Source organism: Hemiscyllium ocellatum, chromosome 6, assembly GCF_020745735.1.
Source record: "Hemiscyllium ocellatum isolate sHemOce1 chromosome 6, sHemOce1.pat.X.cur, whole genome shotgun sequence".
In the NCBI taxonomy this organism is placed as follows: Eukaryota; Metazoa; Chordata; class Chondrichthyes; order Orectolobiformes; family Hemiscylliidae; genus Hemiscyllium; species Hemiscyllium ocellatum.
The window spans coordinates 38,801,536-38,821,858 of NC_083406.1; positions in this window are offsets into that span (position 1 = coordinate 38,801,536).

Consider the following 20,323-nt stretch of genomic DNA (forward strand, 5'->3'; position numbering starts at 1 on the left):
GGTGGGGGCGGAGAGGTCAGGAAGAGGATTGCAGGTTAGGAGGGCGGTGCTGAGTTGAGGGAACCGACTGAGACAAGGTGGGGGGAGGGGAAATGAGGAAACTGGAGAAATCTGAATTCTCTATTCCTGAGATGCTGCCTGGCCTGCTGTGCTTTGACCAGCAACACATTTGCAGCTGTGATCTCCAGCATCTGCAAACCTCATTTTTTACTCTACTAATAAATAAACCAGTTAGGCTTGTCAGCAGCCTAATCATCTTGGATGATTATAACAATAGAATTAGTGTGCAAGGAAGTGGGGAAAAAGTAGGAGATTGGCAGTAGGTAGTGATGATTTTTGAGTTGCTTTTGCAAGTACGATGGGCTTCTGCACCGTAACTATTCTGTGATAGCCATTTTGGGGATGAAGGTGAGATACTTCTCGTTCTTAAGACCTCAGTACCTAATCAAGGGACCAAACAGTGGTGGAGGAGGGAGGCTTGCCATAGCATTGTAGGCCATTCAATCACCCATTTTGTCTACCCCAATTCCAACCCTTCTACAGGGAGCCAGTTGTGATCCCTAATGAAAACTCAAATGGACACTTCTCCTGGTGGCATCTGTGATTGACCTAACAACTCTGATTAGCCTCTTCGAGGAGAAAGTGAGGTCTGCAGATGCTGGAGATCAGCATAAGCCCTCCTGATGAAGGGCTTATGCCCGAAACGTCGAATTTCCTGTTCCTTGGATGCTGCCTGACCTGTTGCGCTTTTCCAGCAACACATTTTCAGCTCTGATCTCCAGCATCTGCAGACCTCACTTTCTCCTCGAAGATTTTAACCTACTGCGAATTTTCTTGCAAGGATGCCTTCCTTGAAGAAGCTCTCTTCCTCCCTCTTCAAGGATTTCAGTGAGTCCCTCTCTCACTGCACCCCCCCCCAGGTCATCTCCTCTGCACAGAAGCTCTTCAGCCACGTTCTCAGAGATTCCTGATGAAGGGCTTATGCCCGAAATGTCGAATTTCCTGTTCCTTGGATGCTGCCTGACCTGCTGCGCTTTTCCAGCAACACATTTTCAACTCTGATTAGCCAGCAACTCTAGGGCAGGGAAATAGGGGTGGGGAGGATTTCTGTCATGCTGGTTACTTAATCCAATGGGAATCCCATCACTGCCCAGGCATGCCCCTGACTGCTGTTTTAGTATGACAATCTTCTCAGAGAAATGCGACCAATTGCTTCCACAACTGGTTGGAGGGGTACCAGTCTCCAGCATCAAATTCCAAACACAGTAGTTGGAGTGTTCCATATCCTGAGAACAGGTAGATTGAGAGTAACTGAATGTTTCTGATTTTCTTGAGGGTGCGACCAATTGCAAAACAGGCAATCACTGGCTTAGTCGAGACGCTGAATATTGCCCAGAACTCGACTCAATTACCGTAGTAGTATGTATTTGACAACAAAACAGAAGACGTCATCTGATGATGGATTTAGCATGTGCAGAACAGAATGTTGTGCAGGAGTAACTTGCACAGGACAAATGTGAACAGGACTGAATATCACAGCAGAGAGATGGTATCAAAGCTATACCTGTATGAGTGTCTACTGTGTTGAATACACTTGTCACTCCACTTCTGAATTGTGACTGGGAAGATTACACAATCATCCCTTTCTTTAGTTATTTTCTGATTAACGCAATTCTCTTTTATCTGTCTTTGCGCATTTAGCATTTCACCGCAGCCTGCATGTTTCAGCCAGAGGTCTTGCTTGGATTCATCAATTGTTTTACTGCCATTAACAATTACTAACATTGATGTCAAAATGGGCGTCATCTGTTACTCTAATAGCAGCATTTTAAATCAATTAAAAGATTAAAAGATTTTAATTTGTATTAAAATGAAACAGACTAATCCAAATACACGCCCTCCCTCTTTCTCCCTTATTTATTGACTTGTTTCTGAATGTCAAACAAGTCACAATTCAATTTGTAAAGGAAACACAGCATAACTGCCTAGCGAATTAAAGTTGGGAATGACAAAGGAATGTCGAGCTGAAAAACATTTTTTCTATTAAATTCACTTCATTTATTTTGGTATTTTTTTCTTGGATACAAGCCTGTCAGTGTTCCCTACTTACTAAGCTCCTTTCATCCCTTCTCCTGGTTTCCCCCAAATAAATAAACTTTTCAAATCATCAGTCCTGTTTTCTCTTTTCAATTTGAATTCACAGACAGCAATTTCAATACTAGCATTCAGGTGCACGATTTGTTGAAATTGCAAACCAGACAGCCATTGCAAATATGGGACAATGTGATGGGGGAATCTACTAATAGTATTGGAGTGTGTGATATGGGCTCACCATTTTTAAAGGTCTTCAGGATCTTTATGCTATGTCCAGTCAGCGGGAATAAATTGAAGGGGTGACAGCTTAGCAGTATCACTGGGAGCACTGGCCACTATTGGGGCTGCAAAAAGATGAAGAAAAGGAGTAGCACTCTCATAGTTTTGGTGTCATATAGAGATAGGTGGCTTTGATAGCTGTAGGCAGGGAGTGAACTAGCTTCTGGAACAATGTGCTGTGGGCTAAAAAGTGGCTGAAGAGGAGGCGTCTTCCCTCTCTCATTGCACCCAGACCCTCTATGATGTAACCACAGTTTACCAGATGGTGTTTCTTATGAGAGGAGGAAGAGAGCCTTGTTAGGTTAACTATTGATATTGGAAGGAAGGAATGGCCAATCACTGCCTTTCACTGCTGGCAAGATGGAATCATGTTGGAAAAGTGACCACTCCCTCATCTCACTGTGTAGTGTATGTCCCTAATAACACCCTCTCCCAACTTCATCCCCGAACTTCAAATTCTTAACATCCATCTCCAGTGGTAAAATCCAAACCAGGACACACTTTTAAGGCTAATAGAATGTGATGAATTGAATTTATTGTCACATGTACTGAGGCACAGTGAAAAGCTTTGTCTCGCTAGCGATACAGGCAGATCACATAGTTAAGTAGCATAGATAAGTAAATAATAGGTAAACAGCTGCAAAAATAAAAACACAGGTACAGGCGAATGGTAAGAGTTTGTGAGTCCATTCAGTATTCTAACAACAGTAAGGTAGGAACTGTTATGAAACCAGTTGCTGCTTGTGCTTAGGTTTCTGTATCTTCTCCCCGATAGTAGAGGTTGTAGAAAAACATTGCAAGGGTGGGATGGATCTTTAAGAATGTTGATGACCTTTCCATGCTGGCAGGCCTGGTAAATGGATTCTATAGATGGGAAGTTGTACATAGATGGGAATGTACTTAGCCACATCCTTGAAGTTGGCTAAAATTTGACCTCCAGCAACTTCACCATTCTTCCCATGTGTAGTGCTATTATCCAAACATAAACATAAAAGAGTAACTTAATCTCAGAAAGAATGAAATATTTCTTGTTTCAGCTAATGATTCACCATTACATCATAGAAATTTAAATGTGATTGATATTAACTCAAGGTAATGGATACCAAAGTTAAAAAAGACTGAAGATTTGGCTTGGAATGCATTATATGTGGTTCATCCTGTTAGTTAAGACAGTTGTTTATCAATGGATTAGAAAGCAGGAAAAAGATATCTTCTTCCATGCTAGAAAGCCAAGCTAGGTTACGCAACAGGAATTCAACCACAAACTGAAACATAAAGGAAATATAAGTTGACTTTATACAAATCAAAGCAAGGCTCGGAGCATTGAAGCAGTCAGGAAAGTTATTTTACATGTAAGTTATGATACTAACTAATGTAAAAAGAGGCTGCATGTAAATAAATGAAACACATATTAAGTGAATGTCGAGTGCATTTGATTAAGTTTAGCGGAAGTACATTTAAATTAACAAGTGTTTGGTGTTTACTGTTCACTAAAACACAGGATTATGAAGTAAACCAGAAAATATAAACATTCTGATTCAAATTTTTAATGTAAGTTTCCCTAAAGTACTGTTGAAAGTATTTGAGAGAATAACATTGCTTAGTGGTGTTGCTTTGTTTTCACATTTGAAACTTGCTGATGACTTCAGATAATATATAAAATAATCAAAATCATAAGTTGGAGGGTATTAATGAAAAACTAAAAAAGAAAGACTTCAGAAACAGGTTGGTTTCTGAGTGCTCTAATATCTTTACGGTCGTATGTCTCAGGAAATTAACGCTTCGTCGAGCATCTCAGCCAGGCCCACAGGAGCTGACCTGACCTCCCAGTCACCGCTTGTTTCAATTCTCCTTTCCACTCCATTTTCAACATGAACCCCACCTTAGCCTCCTCCATTGCCACAGAGAATCAGACCACAAAGTGGGGGAGGAATACCTCATCTTCCGCCTGGGCAGTCTACAGCCCGGAGACCTCAACATTGAGTTCTCCAATTCCAAATAACCTTGCTTGCCATCCCCCAACTCCCTGTCCAGCTCCTCCCTCTCTCTTCCATTCCTGACATCGGCCCTTCCTTCCAACCACTAACCAGATTCATCCTTCCCATCGACCAACCAGGTCGTACTCGCTGTTTTCGCCTATGCCCTCCTCACCACCCTGCACCACCATCTCCTTTATCTGCAGCTCGCCTTACACCCACCCCCACTCCTGAAGAAAGGTTACACCCAAAACATTGACTTCTCCACCTCCTGAGGCTGCCTGGCTTGCTGTGTTCTCCCAGCCTCCTGTTTTTCTACCTCAGGAAGATAAAAGACTGTATTTTTCGTCTGAAGTGATTTATTCCAGCCTCATCAGCTGTCTCTACATGCCACTGAGTACAGCCCACGGCACTAGGAGTGTTTTAGATTGGATAGTTGTCACACTGCAGTTGACCTGGTTCTGGCTAAACAGAGAATTTTCCCTCTCTTACTCGCTGCCTCTTGCATACAGGGTGGATTTGCAACTTGACAATCAACCACCTTGGCCTTGCTACAATGGCTTGTTAGGTGACTATTGACAACTGGAGTGGAACTCCACCCTAGAGCTTCTGGTTCAGAGGGGGCATTATTACCCTCTGCACTACAAGACCCCCATATAGTGAATTACTTAATATCTCCTAGGTTAATTATAGGGGTACTGCACATGGTCAATATGAAAGGAAAAGTATATTAGCCAGACACTCAGCTTCTAATTGTAATCTGGGAATCAATACATGGGAATGAGTGAATGACAGATACAGAGAAAGAGAAAAAAAGAGAGTGTGTGTGTGGGTGTGTGTGAGAGAGGGAGTGTCTATGAATGTGAACTTGTGTGAGAGCGAGAGTGTGTGTGAGTTTGCGTCTGTGTCTGTGTAAGTATGTGCTGACATGTAGAAGCCTGAATGGTACCTACTTGTAGTATTTCCTCTTCCACATCATCAGCTTGTGACTTGAATGGAACTGTAGAATGCAGACTGGTGAGTATTTGGTGGGAATCTGGATAATGAACTTGTGGTCTCACAAATACCTGACTGAGAAAATTGGCCTTGAGCAAGTTCATTAAGTCATGGTTCCTTTGCATCTCGACCTGAGAATAAATTGAAGGCTGCTGTATTAACCTTGATCTTGAATTACCACACCAAAAGGAAATATTAATGATTATGTGAAGTTAAGCTGGATTTTAACAGAAAACTTGGTGTGTAGTAAGTTATAATCAATCAGTTTACTTACTCATCCACATGTCACAGTGATTCTGCTGTTGGCAATGTTACCTGTTTTCTTTTTAATGAGGGCAATGCCAGCAGATTTCCCCCTTTGCAGTATTGATTGGGATCATGTTGTGTCAGTGAGTTGCAACTGCAATTTTAAATCTAGTTTAGCGAGAGTGTGTGACAGAAACTTTTGTTATCAGGATTTCTATCCTGTTTTGTCAGAGTCATTGGGGATGAAAAGTTTTTTTTTCCCCGTGTATACAGGTCAGATTTGAAATCAGAGCAGCCAGCTTACATCCCTACAGATGCTCAATACTCCAAGTCAACAGGACTGTTAAAAATATAATGAGTCTGAATTTAAAAAAATTAACTCCAGGAAGTCTCTCTCTCTCTCTCTTTTACTGTGTTTTTTTAAAAAAATATGGCTACATAAACATTTGCAAGTTAATCCCTGTGTGAACCCCTGTGTATTTTGTGTATCATAGTTGCAAAGAATCTGAAGGTGATGGTACCCTTGCCCTTGATGAAAATGTGCACTACATATAGAAACATTAAAATGGTCAGCATGCTGCAATTGAGTGCCACAACTTAAATGTGAAGACATTGACATTTATTTGAGATAGCGCAGTTTCAAGCAGAATCTGCCTAATTATTCTTTCCTTCTTCATAGTAATCTGTGACTCTTTCTCTTTTGGTATCTCTAGTTTTTCCAGTTCTGTTGGTAGAACATTCAAATGAAAATTAACTCTTTGTGTGTACGGAGGCGGAATATTTTCAATATTTTCCAATTTTTGTAACAGACTTTCAGCATCTGCAACATTTTGCTTCAGCACATCCTTTTTTTTGTTCTCCTAAAATGTGAATGTCAAGACCAACCAAGTGAATGGATTACTAGGCTATTTCAACAGCTTAGAAATAGTGGGTTGTTCCTGTGCTGTACTGCTCTATGTTTTATAAGGTTAAGAGTCAACCACGTAGTTGTGGGTAAGGCAACATACTTTCATTCCTAAAGGAAATTACTGAAATCAAAGTTCAAATCTCAAATCAATGTGGATTGTCAACAAAGTGAAAACTATGAGGAATTGGATCTTTCAGTGACTTTTCAAAGCTGTGAATTTACTAGTAGGCTGCTTTATTTTCATGACAGCAAACATTTCACACAAGTAGTCTGTATTTGCATTTTGTTTGCCTTTAATTGTCTGTAATAGCACGTGTTTATCTTACTTTTCAAAATAAAAATGTTTAAAACCACAGGCAGGGTGTCATGTCATATTTACAGAATGCTGTTCTTCCTGCAATGTAGCTGTATATTTAAGCAATACCTGCAACTAAACCTCAGAAAGGTATGATACTTCAAAAGACAGTGCAAATCCAAAAGATGCTTGCAGGATAAAAGTGAACATTCCACATTCACCTAGCTGCCAGGTTAATGAAACAGCAGCAAAGGAGCAGGGGGCTGCTGGGAAGGTAAATTAATCCTTTAATAACTTATCTCGTGAGTAGACAGAATGCTGCTAAGCAGGAGTGGACATGGGAGTAAGTGAGGTAATATATTTGGAAGGTTGCTTTACCTGAAACACTACTTCTGAAATGTCTCCCAACCATCCTCCTCCTCTAACCAAAAAAAAAGCTTCTGTGCACCGATTTGGTTAGGTTACTTGTTTTTTTTCAATTGTCTCTTTGGGAGTTCAGAACAGTGGGAATGGCTGTTAGGGCAGTTGAATGTTCCTCCTATAGAATGTGGGAGGTAAGGGTCACCATTAGTGTCCCCGCTGAATTCATCTACAGGAAATGCACACAACTTCAGCTCCTCAGAAACCACGTTAGGAAACTGGAGCTAGAGTTGGATGAACTTCGGATCATTCGGGAGGCGAAGTGAGTGATAGAGAGGAGTTACGGGGAGTTAGTCTCACCTCATGTACAGGACAAATGTAGATGGGTTACAGTAAGAGGTTGGAAAGGTTACAGGCAGACAGTGCAGGGATCCCCTGTGGCTGTTCCCCTCAACAATAAGTATACTGTTTTGGACACTGTTGTGGAGGGATGACCTACTGGGGGAACCCATAGTGGCCAGATCCTGGCTCTGTGGCTCAGAAGGGAAGGGAGGAGAATAGAAAAGTGCTAGTGGTAGGTGACTCAATTGTTAGAGGAATAGACAGGAGATTCTGTGGTCACGAACAGGACTCTCAGAAGGTATGTTACCTCCCGGATGCCAGGCTTCAGGAGATCTCTGATCTAGTCGACAAGATTCTGAAGGGGTAGGGTGAGCAGCCAGAAGTCGTGGTGCACATTGGTACTAATGACATAGCAAGGAAAAGGGATGAGGAACGATAAAGTAATTTCAGGGAGTTAGGTTGGAAGCTACAAAGCAGGATAAGCAGAGTAGTAATCTCAGGATTACTCCGGTGCCATGTGCCAGTGAGGCAAGGAACAGGGAGTGAGTACAGCTAAACACATGGCTACAGGGCTGCTGCATAAGGTATGGCTTCAGATATGTAGATCATTGGAGTACCTTCTGTGGAAGGTGAGACCTATACATGAAAGAAGGATTGCACCTAAACTGGGGTGGGGGGCACCAATATCCTGGGCAGGAGATTTGCTAGAGCATTTCGAGTGGAATTAAACTAGATTTGCGGGGGCGGGGGAGGGGTGGGGTGGGGTGGTGGGAACCAGAGCTACATACCAGAGGACAGGGTAGTTCTTGAATGGGCAGAAATAGAATGCAGAGTGTCTGCCAGGAAGGATACACAGTAGATAGGGCAAAGGGATGCATTAAAGTGTGTCTGTTTCAATGCAAAGAGTGTCAGAATAAGAGTGTGAACTTAGAGCATGGATCAGTACTTGGAACTACGATGTTGTGGCCATAACAGAGACATGGATTTCACAGGGACAGGAATGGTTGCTGGATGCTCCAGGGTTTAGATCTTTTAAAAAGAACAGGGAGGGGGAATAAAAGAGCAGGTGGAATATCATTGTTAATTAGAGAGTGCATCACAGCTGCAGGTATGGGATACAGGGAAATTTGGCTGTCTGGATACAGAATTGGCTGGCCCAAAGAAATTAGTGAATGGTAGTGGATGGAAAGTATTCTACCTGGAGGTTGGTGATCAATGGTGTCCCACAGGGATCTTTCTTGGCCCTCTGCTCTTTGTACTTTTTATAAATGACTTGGATAAAGAAGTGGAAGGGTGGGTTAGCAAGTTTGCCAAAGACACAAAGATTGCTGATGTTGCAGATAGTGTTGAGGGCTGTTGCTGGCTATGACAAGACATTGACAGGATGCAGAACTGGGCTGAGATGTGGCAGGTGGAGTTCAACCTGAATAAATGCAAAGTGATTCACTTTGAAAGGTTGAATTTGAATGCTGAATACGGGGTTAAAAACAGGATTCTTGGCAATGTGAAGGGACAGTGGGATCTTGGAGCCCATGTACATAGATCCCTCAAAGTTGTCACCTAAATTGATAAGGTTGTTAAGAAGGTGTATGGTATTTTGGCTTTCATTAACAGGGGAATGAGCAGGGAGGTTTTGCTGCAGCTCAAGAAAACACTGGTTAAAACACACTTGGAATACTGTTTCCAGCTCTGGTAGTCTCATTATAGGAAAGATGTAGATGTTTTAGAGAGGATGCAGAGGAGATTTACCAGGATGCTGCTTGGATTAGAATGCTTGTCTTATGAAGAAAGGTTGAGTGAGCTAGGGCTTTTCACGCTGGAGAGAAGATGGAAGAGAGGTGTACTGGGGGCAGAAATGGCTGGCATGAGGATCATAATTTTAAGGTGACTGGAGGAAGATATAATGGGGATGTCAGAGGTAGGTTCTTTACGCAGAGAATGGTGGGTGGAAAGCACTGCTAGCGATGGTAGTAGAGTCAGAGACATTAGGGATATTTAAGTGATTGCTGGACAAGCACATGGACGGCTGTGTAGGTTAGATTGATCTTAGATCAAGATAAATGCTTGGCACAACATCATGGGCTGAAGGGCCTGTACTGTGCTGTACTCTTCAATGTTTTATACTGGTTTATCCATGTCTGGGTACTTATTAATGCCAATTCCTTATGCCATATGTCAAAAGTGGAGAAAAACAATGAACCACGTATGAACGAAGATTTGATATATTGCACCTAAAAAAAAGTTAAATTAGCCAGAATTATGTTAAGGTGCAAAAAATAAGTCATTTTCTTCTTAAATTTTATAGCTTTATTTGATGCCTAGAACTTTAAAATTATGGGCTTACTCAAAAATGATATACCTGAATGAAGGAACAATAGCACCTAATGATTTTTGTTTTGAGAATTACAGCCAAGCAATCACTGTACAGAGCAAGTTTTAGAACTTTAATATGTTGGTATCATCTGCATTCAATTTCCTTTGTGATTATTCCCTCGCAGGTGGCATCAATTTAGTTGCTGCATAAACACCACAGTCTACTTTGTTGCATATCTCATTGTGCCAGTCGCCCAGTAAATTGTGGCCATTCTCTTTTGACCTGCTCATTTCATAGAACCTTATCACAGTTGTTTTCCACGTCCATATGCCATAAACAAGACATGTGACTGTGGTATTTTTAAAAAAGTGCTGGGGAAACTCAGCAGGTCTGGAAGCATCTGTGGAGAGAGAAATTGAGTTAATGTTTTGAGTCCAGTGCATCTCATCTTCACAAAAAAAAGTGAACTCAAACTGAACTGTTCGGAAGAACAGTCGTACTAGCTTTGATATGTTAATTTTGTTTCTCTCTCCATAAAAGCTGCCAGACCCATTGAGTTTCTCCAGAACATTTTGTCTTTGTTTTAGATTGCCGTCATCCACAGTTCTCTGCCTTTGGTGTTTTATCATCATTCAAGTCCTGTTTAGAAACTGATATTCTCATTGATTCTGAGATTGTACAAAATTGTAGTACATGGTAGTAGTCCATTTCAAATTTAGCAAATGTGAAAGCTGTGGCTTTTTTTTTCACTGGGATCTTCTATCACTTTAATGTGTGGCACGTTATAAATAGTGATGATTAGACCTAGATACATTAGATAGGATGCTGCCAGAATCTTTCTTCTTGTGTCAGTCTACAGACTTTCTAGCAGTTGTTGGTGAGGGATGGACCTCTAATAAGTCTCAGCAACTGAGGCATCAATCTTAGTTAACAAGATAACAAGTAAAAATGGACAGATAACATTACATTGATAACACGTGGAGAAGGAGAGATAACTGTCTCCAGCTACAACTGCCTGAAACTCCCAAAGACTCCTTAAGACTCTCCTAAACACTTTCCAGTAGCTGCATCATACATCATTTTGGGAAGAGTTGCTATTAGCATGTTTATTAGCCCTTGCATACCCATTACTTCACATAACAAAGCAGGCTGTGCGGGTGGTAGTTACTGAAGCGACCTTGCTTGAGAAAAGTTTGATTACAAATGTTCCAGTAAGGAAACAGCAGAAATTTATGCTGCCCTGTTTTCCTTCATTATATACTCAAGGATCTCTTCAGTGTGGAAATAATCTGAAAAGACACTATGCCTTAAATAAACAACGTGGTACTCACTTGCAAGAGGAATTGTGACCATTTCTGAACAAGATGACTGACTATATGAAGACTATAATACTTAACTCCCATTCTGATATAACTTGGTTCATTTTTATTCTGTGCTGTATTCTGTTACAATAGAAACATACTCCTGTGATGCTCCTCTTTTGGTAAATACTAGTGTTCATCCTGCAGTCTAGTGTGTTTGACGAGCAGATTGGATTCCTCAAAGGAGTTTTGGTATTGGAATCCTGCAAGATTAATCTTCAATTGTAATTTGATCTGTTTTTGTTGTGATAATTAATATATAAATGATCAGGTAGGCACTTACATCTAAGAGAACTTATTTTTGATTCAAGATGGCATCACAGCATGGCAACATTTTGCAAGCTGTCTGAAGTAGATCTCATTCTTTCATATCTTATAATCATTCTGCTCTTCTAAACCTCAGTCCTAAGTCTGTCAGAATTAATAACAATGGTCTCTTAGATCCACTTTCAGTTTTGAAGAATCTCTGAGCGATGAGGCCTGAATACCGACATTGGGAATGTCCAACTCAAGCATGACCTCCCTGTAGAAACCCAAAACTGAGGCCCAACCAGCACAGGAACAAGACCAGGCACCATGACCAGATCAACTGCAAGACCCCCCAGGTGAATGAGACTGGTGCCCAAGACGCCATCATGAGCACCAACATACCTTACCAACACTGGAACCACAAGCCCCGAGGGATCAGAACATTTCTGGCCTCTTGCAGGCCCAATCTCCGCAACTTCATGGAAACCCACACCTCAGATCCAACCAGCGCAAGAATAATACCAGTCCCCACATTGACCCAACTTTGAGGTGCCCTGACCAAACAGATTAAAAGACCCTCCGGAACACTCAAGGCCACGACTTGGTGCCCAGGAACCCATCAGGGACACACATTTACCTCTCAGAGCATCAGACTTTCTTAATTCATGCCCAGGATTGGCTCGGAGCAGCCACCTGTCCAAGAAATGTGGGAAATATGTTGGACTGCAGGTGAGGCTGAAACTGCATTCAAGAACATAGAAAATTACAGCGCAGTACAGGCCTTTCGCCTCTCAATGTTGCGCCGACCAGTCATACCAATCCGAAGCCCATCTAACCTACACTATTCCATGTGCGTCCATATGTTTGTCCAATGACGACTTAAGTGCACTTAAAGTTGGTGAATCTACTACCATTGCAGGCAAAGCATTCCATACCCTTACTACTGTCTGAGTAAAGAAACTACCTCTGACATCTGTCCTATATCCATTACCTTTCAATTTAAAGCTATGCCCCCTCGTGCTCGCTATCACCATACTTGGAAAAAGGCTCTCCCTGTCCACCCTATCTAACCCTCAGATTATCTTATATGTCTCTATTAAGTCACCTCTCAACCTTCTTCTCTCCAACGAAAACAGCCTCAAATCCCTCAGCCTTTCCTCGTAAGACCTCCCCTCCATACCAGTTGAAAATGTGTTGCTGGTTAAAGCACAGCAGGTTAGGCAGCATCCAAGGAATAGGAAATTCGACATTTCAGGCATAAGCCCTTCATCAGGAATGAGAAGAGTGTGCCAAGCAGGCTAAGACAAAAGGTAGGAAGGAGGGACTTGGGGGAGGGGCGATGGAGATGTGATAGGTGGAAGGAGGTCAAAGTGAGGGTGATAGGCCGGAGTGGGGTGGGGCGGAGAGGTTAGGAAGAAGATTGCAGGTTAGGAGGGCGGTGCTGAGTTGAGGGAACTGACTGAGACAAGGTCAGGGGAGGGGAAATGAGGAAACTGGAGAAATCTGAGTTCATCCCTTGTGGTTGGAGGGTTCCCAGGCGGAAGATGAGGCGCTCCTCCTCCAGCTGTCGTGTTGTTATGTTCTGCCGGTGGAGGAGTCCAAGGACCTGCATGTCCTCGGTGGAGTGGGAGGGAGAGTTAAAGTGTTGAGCCACGGGGTGGTTGGGTTGGTTGGTCCGGGCGTCCCTGAGGTGTTCTCTGAAGCGTTCCACAAGTAAACGGCCGGTCTCCCCAATGTAGAGGAGGCCACATCGGGTGCAGCGGATGCAATAGATGATGTGTGTGGAGGTACAGGTGAACTTGCGACGGATATGGAAGGATCCCTTGGGGCCTTGGAGGGAAGTGAGGGAGGAGGTGTGGGCACAAGTTTTACATTTCCTGAGGTTGCAGGGGAAGGTGCCGGGAGTGGAGGTTGGGTTGGTGGGGGGAGTGGACCTGACGAGGGCGTCACGAAGGGAGTGGTCTTTGCGGAACGCTGATAGGGGAGGGGAGGGAAATATATCCCTGGTGGTGGGGTCCGTTTGGAGGTGGCGGAAATGATGGCTGATGATACGTTGTATACAGAGGTTGGTGGGGTGGTAGGTGAGAACCAGTGGGGTTCTGTCACCTTACAGAAACCCACTGGTTCTCACCTACCACCCCACCAACCTCCGTATACAACGTATCATCCGCCGTCATTTCCGCCACCTCCAAACGGACCCCACCACCAGGGATATATTTCCCTCCCCTCCCCTATCAGCGTTCCGCAAAGACCACTCCCTTCGTGACGCCCTCGTCAGGTCCACACCCCCCACCAACCCAACCTCCACTCCCGGCACCTTCCCCTGCAACCACAGGAAATGTAAAACCTGCGCCCACACCTCCTCCCTCACTTCCCTCCAAGGCCCCAAGGGATCCTTCCATATCCGCCACAAGTTCACCTGTACCTCCACACACATCATCTATTGCATCCGCTGCAGCCGATGTGGCCTCCTCTACATTGGGGAGACCGGCCGCCTACTTGCGGAACGCTTCAGAGAACACCTCAGGGATGCCCGGACCAACCAACCCAACCACCCCGTGGCTCAACACTTTAACTCTCCCTCCCACTCCACCGAGGACATGCAGGTCCTTGGACTCCTCCACCGGCAGAACATAACAACACGACGGCTGGAGGAGGAGCGCCTCATCTTCCGCCTGGGAACCCTCCAACCACAAGGGATGAACTCAGATTTCTCCAGTTTCCTCATTTCCCCTCCCCTGACCTTGTCTCAGTCGGTTCCCTCAACTCAGCACCGCCCTCCTAACCTGCAATCTTCTTCCTAACCTCTCCGCCCCACCCCACTCCGGCCTATCACCCTCACCTTGACCTCCTTCCACCTATCACATCTCCATCGTCCCTCCCCCAAGTCCCTCCTCCCTACCTTTTATCTTAGCCTGCTTGGCACACTCTTCTCATTCCTGATGAAGGGCTTATGCCCGAAATGTCGAATTTCCTATTCCTTGGATGCTGCCTAACCTGCTGTGCTTTAACTAGCAACACATTTTCAACTGTGATCTCCAGCATCTGCAGACCTCATTTTTTACCCGAAGATTTTTTCTCCCCTCCATACCAGGCAACATCCTAGTAAATCTTCTCTGCACCCTTTCCAAAGCTTCCACATCCTTCTTATAATGTGGTGACCAGAACTGTACAGAATATTCCAAGTACGGCCGCACCAGAGTTTTGTACAGATGTAGCATAACCTCATGGTTCTGGAACTCAATTGCTCTATTAATAAAAGCTAAAACAGTGTATGCCTTCTTAACAACCCTGTCAACCTGGGTGGCAACTTTCAAGGATCTGTGTACCTGGACACCGAGATCTCTCTGCTTATCTACACTACCAAGAATCTTACCATTAGCCCCAGTACTTTGCATTCTGCTTACTCCGACCAAAGTGAATCACCTCACACTTGTCCGCATTAAACTCCATTTGCTAACTCTCAGCCCAGCTCTGCAGCTTATCTGTGTCTCTCTGTAACCTATAACATCCTTCATTACTATCCACAACTCCACCGACCTTAATGTCATCTGCAAATTTACTAACCCACCCTTCTACACCCTCGTCCAGGTCATTTATAAAAATGACGAACAGCAGTGGACCCAACACCAACCCTTGTGGTACACTACTAGTAACTGGACTCCAGGATGAACATTTCCCATAAACCACCATCCTCTGTCTTCTTTCAGCAAGCCAATTACTGATCCAAACTGCTATATCTCCCACAAACCCATTCCTCTGCATTTTGTACAATAGCCTACTGTAGGAAACCTTATCGAACGCTTTGCTGAAATCCATATACACCACATCAACTGGTTTACTCTCATCTACCTGTTTGGTCACCTTCTCAAAGAACTCAATAAGGTTTGTGAGGCACGATCTACCCTTCACAAAACTGTGCTGACTATCTCTAATCAAATTATTCTTTTCTAGATAATTATAAATCCTATCTCTTATAACCTTTTCCAACACTTTACCAACAACTGAAGTAAGGCTCACTGGTCTATAATTATCAGGGTTGTCTCTAATCTCCTTCTTGAACAGGGGAACCACATTTGCTATCCTCCAGTCTTCTGGCACTATTCCTGTAGACAATGACGATTTAAAGATCAATGTCAAAGGCTCGGCAATCTCCTCCCTGGCTTCCCAGGGGACCCTAGGATAAATCCCATCTGACCCAGCGGACTTATCTATTTACACGCTCATATACAGAGTAGTGAAGGAACAGAAAAAAACTCCACCATAAATTGAAGCCCAAAAAAGCCCAAAAAGGAATGCTAAGTACATTGCTAAAAGCAAAATGAATGGACGCCAAGTCTCCCATCATGTAGTAGAAGGCAGCAGATCTACTATCTGAGATTGCTAAAGGAGCAGGTGTAAAACATCCAGGTAAAATAGTGATATATTTGCACTTCTTTCAATGTGGTCTACTCTACTTTCTGCTCACAATGTGTGCTCCTCTACGCTGGTAAGAACCACCTTGCAAAACACCTCCACTCTGTCCACAAGCATGGCCCTGACTTTCAAGTTGATTGCCATTTCAACACAGCTCTCATGCTAACATGTCTGTTCTAAGCCTACTGCGATGCTCCAGCAAATCCCAATGCAGCTGCAGCTACAGCACTTCTTTTTCCACTTAGGCACTTAAGCCCTTCAGGATTCAACTACTTCAGTATATGAACATCATCCTCAAATGTTATATTCCTCTTCCCTTCAACCTTTACCCCGTATTGTTTGCATAGGCTTATCCTCAGCAGAACTGATCTATTTTTCAGTATTAGAGGATGTATACTGAGGATGTATATTTCTTCTTGGTCTGGGCACTGTCACCTTCTGTTCCCCTTAGTTCTCCTCTCCCTTTGTTAACAGCAAAGAAAAACATAATTTTCCAATTCCCTTCCATTCCAAAGAAGACTATATCGCACTCGAAAGCTTAATTCTGTTTTGCTTTCATCTGATGTTACCAGATGATTTTTCAGTACTTTCTGTTTTAAATTTTAGTATAGACAGTTTTAGTATTGGCAGTTTAATATAAAAAGGCAAAATGTGTCAGTGCAGGCTTACAGGGCCGAAGGGTTTCTGTGCTCTGTTGCTCTTTGTTCTATGTTCTTCTTTTCTCTTGCTACACCACAGTCAGAGTGCAAAAGCAAGAAAATGGGGTGGAACTTGTGGCCTATCACATTACTGTGAAGTATTCCAAAATCTGCGTCAGGCATGTCATAAATGCATGAAATCTGGCTCCAAAAGTGCTGTCAGAGGATTCAACAAGGTGCAACTATCCAGAGCAGCAGCAATGATAATATCTGACACCTGATAAGATAATACACATCAATAGATCTGAGGAAAGTCCCAGAGGGAATAATGTCCCACAAGAGGATAAACAGAATTTTCACAGTGTGATTTCAGCACAACTCTTGTTTTCACCATTCTAATGGCTACATCACAGTATCTGGGGCCACTGTCCTGTGGATTACTGAGAGTTTATTTGTCAGTTTGACCAATCATGTGGACAGAATTACAATAAATGTGCAAGGATGCAAATGTATTGCCAATGACATTACAATAATGGATAAAATCGAAAAAGCAGATGATTAGAACCTTCAATCCCTGATGGTGGTAGCTCACCATAGTTCACCTGTAAAAAGTGCCAGGTAAGTAATATGCCGTTTTTTTATACAATACATTCAGTTAGCTGTAACTATGCCAACCCAGGCACAGTTGAAGATATGAGAAAAATCTCTACATCACAAGAAAACAAACACCTACAGAATTGCCTTGGATTCTTTAATGTCTTGGCACAATACATTCTAAAGATTTCTGTCAAAGCTTAACATTGAGAGACGTCTGAAAGAAAGTCAAACCAAATATAGGCAGAAAGACCACCAACATAAATTTGAGTTTATCAAACAAGTATTTTCAGCAGAGACATGCACACTGGAGTTCCAGGATGTAAGAAAGGAAAGCTATCCATGAAGTTGATGGTTTGTAGAAAGGCCTAGGAGCATGCATTGAGAAAGGACAAACCAGTTCCATTTAGATCTGAAGGTCTGTGACAAGCCCAGTTCAAATTTTCAAACATAGTATGTGAAACACATGCGTTGGAGTAAAATATTTTTAATCCATAAAACTGGCCATAGTGTCCAGTGCTTGGAAAACATTGGCATCACAAGTGGAATTCCATTTAAAGTGTTTGGATATTCTCCGAAGTCGAACCTCATCAAACTTGGATTCTCGGACATCCAACCTGAACCTGATGTAAGGGAGCAGCTGCTCCATGTGATAGTTAAGGTTCAAGTAAGTGAAAGAGGGTGCTGCTTTCTGATCAGTGATTGGGCCACAAACCAAATATTTGTAACATGTGGAGGACAAACAGCCAGAGTTAGTATAATCTCAGGGACCCATCGAAAAGAAAATCTAGCATAGGCTAATTCAGTGTCAGGACCCAGTTGCAAACAGAGGCAAAGAAGCTAAATAAAGGGTCAGTGGACCAACAAGGTAATGGGAACTGAGATATTGAGGTCCAGGATCCATGAAGATACTGAGAACCTAAAGTAGTTATAGGGTCTCACAAGATAAGAGATAGTGAAAAGGGTTTGGGACTGAGGGAGTCACAGAGAAGTAAAACAAATCAGCAAATTTGAGGTTATGGGCACAGGAGAGAGAGAACAATAAAAGGAAACAATAGGAGAAACAGCACAGTGCCCAGAGTGGGAGGAGGTAATAAGGAAATACCTAAATAAGAAGTGGCCCAGGTGAGTACACCAGTGCAGTGAGTAAATATTGAGTCTTGGACTTATGGGACGGAAGTATTGGGAGGCAACATGGAAAGCTGAAGGGAAACACATTTTCAAACTCTGCAAGGCCTTAGCGATAGCCAGCCGCATGGAGCATGAGAGTTAGAGAAGGGGAGAAGGTGAGCTAAGTAAAAAAGTTGCTGGAGGAAGTGAAGTAGGAACTGGAGAAAGTAAGAGGCAAAACAGCAGAGCAAGAGCAGAGGAACCAGGTGAACTTGGGACAGTTCGGACCCAGTGCGATAGAGTCTACCAGGAGGCACAGTGCACAGTCAGTAATCAGGACATAATCCAAAATGCTGTGGATAAGCTGACTGAAAAAAGCAAAAACCTACAGAGTCCTACACCAGGCAGGCAAATAAAACAGAGCCCTTGCTGCAGAGCATTCAAAATGCTAGTGCGAGATAGAAAAATTAAAATCCCTACTTTCTATTCAAAAGAAAATGATGTGCACATTTGGGACAGTAGAGCCAGATAGAGACATGATTATGGGACAGACTGAAAGGAAATGGAAGGGCAAGCTGATAGATATGTTGAGAGCAGTGAATATTGGAGACCCCCATCTCCCCTTCTGGAGGGAGTCAGTCTTTGGCACGCCCAGGGTATTACTCTGCCCTGAAGAACCCACTGACCACAGCCTGTCAGGGCAAGAGAACAATAATCCAGTTACTTATTCAAAACTGTCTAAGGTGGGACAGTTAGTGAGATGGAAAAAATAATCCTATATTCAAACCCACAGCTAATCTTCATATATTTTTCTTCAGTATACACCAACAAAGGATTCTTCACAGACTTGACGATGTTGAGGAGGTAAAATTACTATTAATGTTCCTCAGTCCTGTGATCCATTCTGCATTCCACAATCCTCAGAATGTGGGAGCAGGGAAGCTGCAGCCCATGAAAATGGCAATCTTAGCCATTGTATGACACAATGGGGAGATCCTTTGGAGGACTTAAATAAGTGTAGACAGCAATAGAGAGAGTAATCAACTGCATTCAACAGGCACCTGAGGACACTGTTCACAGGAGTCCTTGGTAACCTAGCTTGCACTGCACTGACACTGCAAAACAGAGCAAATTGGACTTGAAACTTTATCCCAAATATCATTGAGATAACCAGGAAAGCCTGCCAAAGTTTTGATCCCACAGACTGCACCCACACAGAACACTGGATGATAAGAAGGACGGCTTAGGCTTGAGAGACAGAGATTCATGAACCAGCACACCCCAGATCAGGGCAGGGAACAATGCACCCAGTAAAAGCCCCAAACCCTTATCCTGTGTGAAGAAACGAAGAGGGCAACCGGAACATGTACAGTTATTATTCACCTCCATACGCCCATCCTGCGCTGAGAGATAGGGATCAGCAGCAGATGCCGCCACAAGGGAAATGGTACAATTGTGGGCACACAGGCCACTTCACAAGGAACTGCAGCATACCCAGGCAGTTAGCACCACCACAGGAACCATGCTGAAGATCTTGATTCATACAGCTGAAGGAACGGAGAGACAAACAGCAGATAATTCGATGGGGGTGATCACACAGTCAGGTGTAGTGGAGGAAATCCCACCATCTAACTCCTTGTGCTACCAATTGGATACATTGCTCAAAGTGTGATGAAGCCATGCCTCTCTCCTCAGTGGGTGTGCAGCTCCAGATGGGACAGTGTGGGGTGCCCCCTGGTAGACGACAAGATGGAAGGGCCCCCCTGTTGAGTTTTGATAGGAGATGGAGGTGTCTGGATCGACTCTTTACACATACCGCTCTGCTGCCACCAGCTCCAATCATGACTCATCTCCCTTGACTCTATTCTCTAAGTAGAGATAGTGTGGGAAGAAAAAATACTGAAAAGAAGAGTAAAAAAAGAAAGTAAAAGGAAAAGGAACTGGCGAACAGAGGAGCTCTGATTAGTGCATCTTACACTGCAGCCATCCTGCCAATGATGGACATATCCTATGTGATTTTCAGACAAATGATGTTCTAAATTGTACTGAACAAGTCTGGAGTTTTAACACAGATATCACCAGGGAAGGTGTATAGAGGGAAGGGAGAATTCTGCATCGCAACTGACCTGAAACACTACCGGATGGG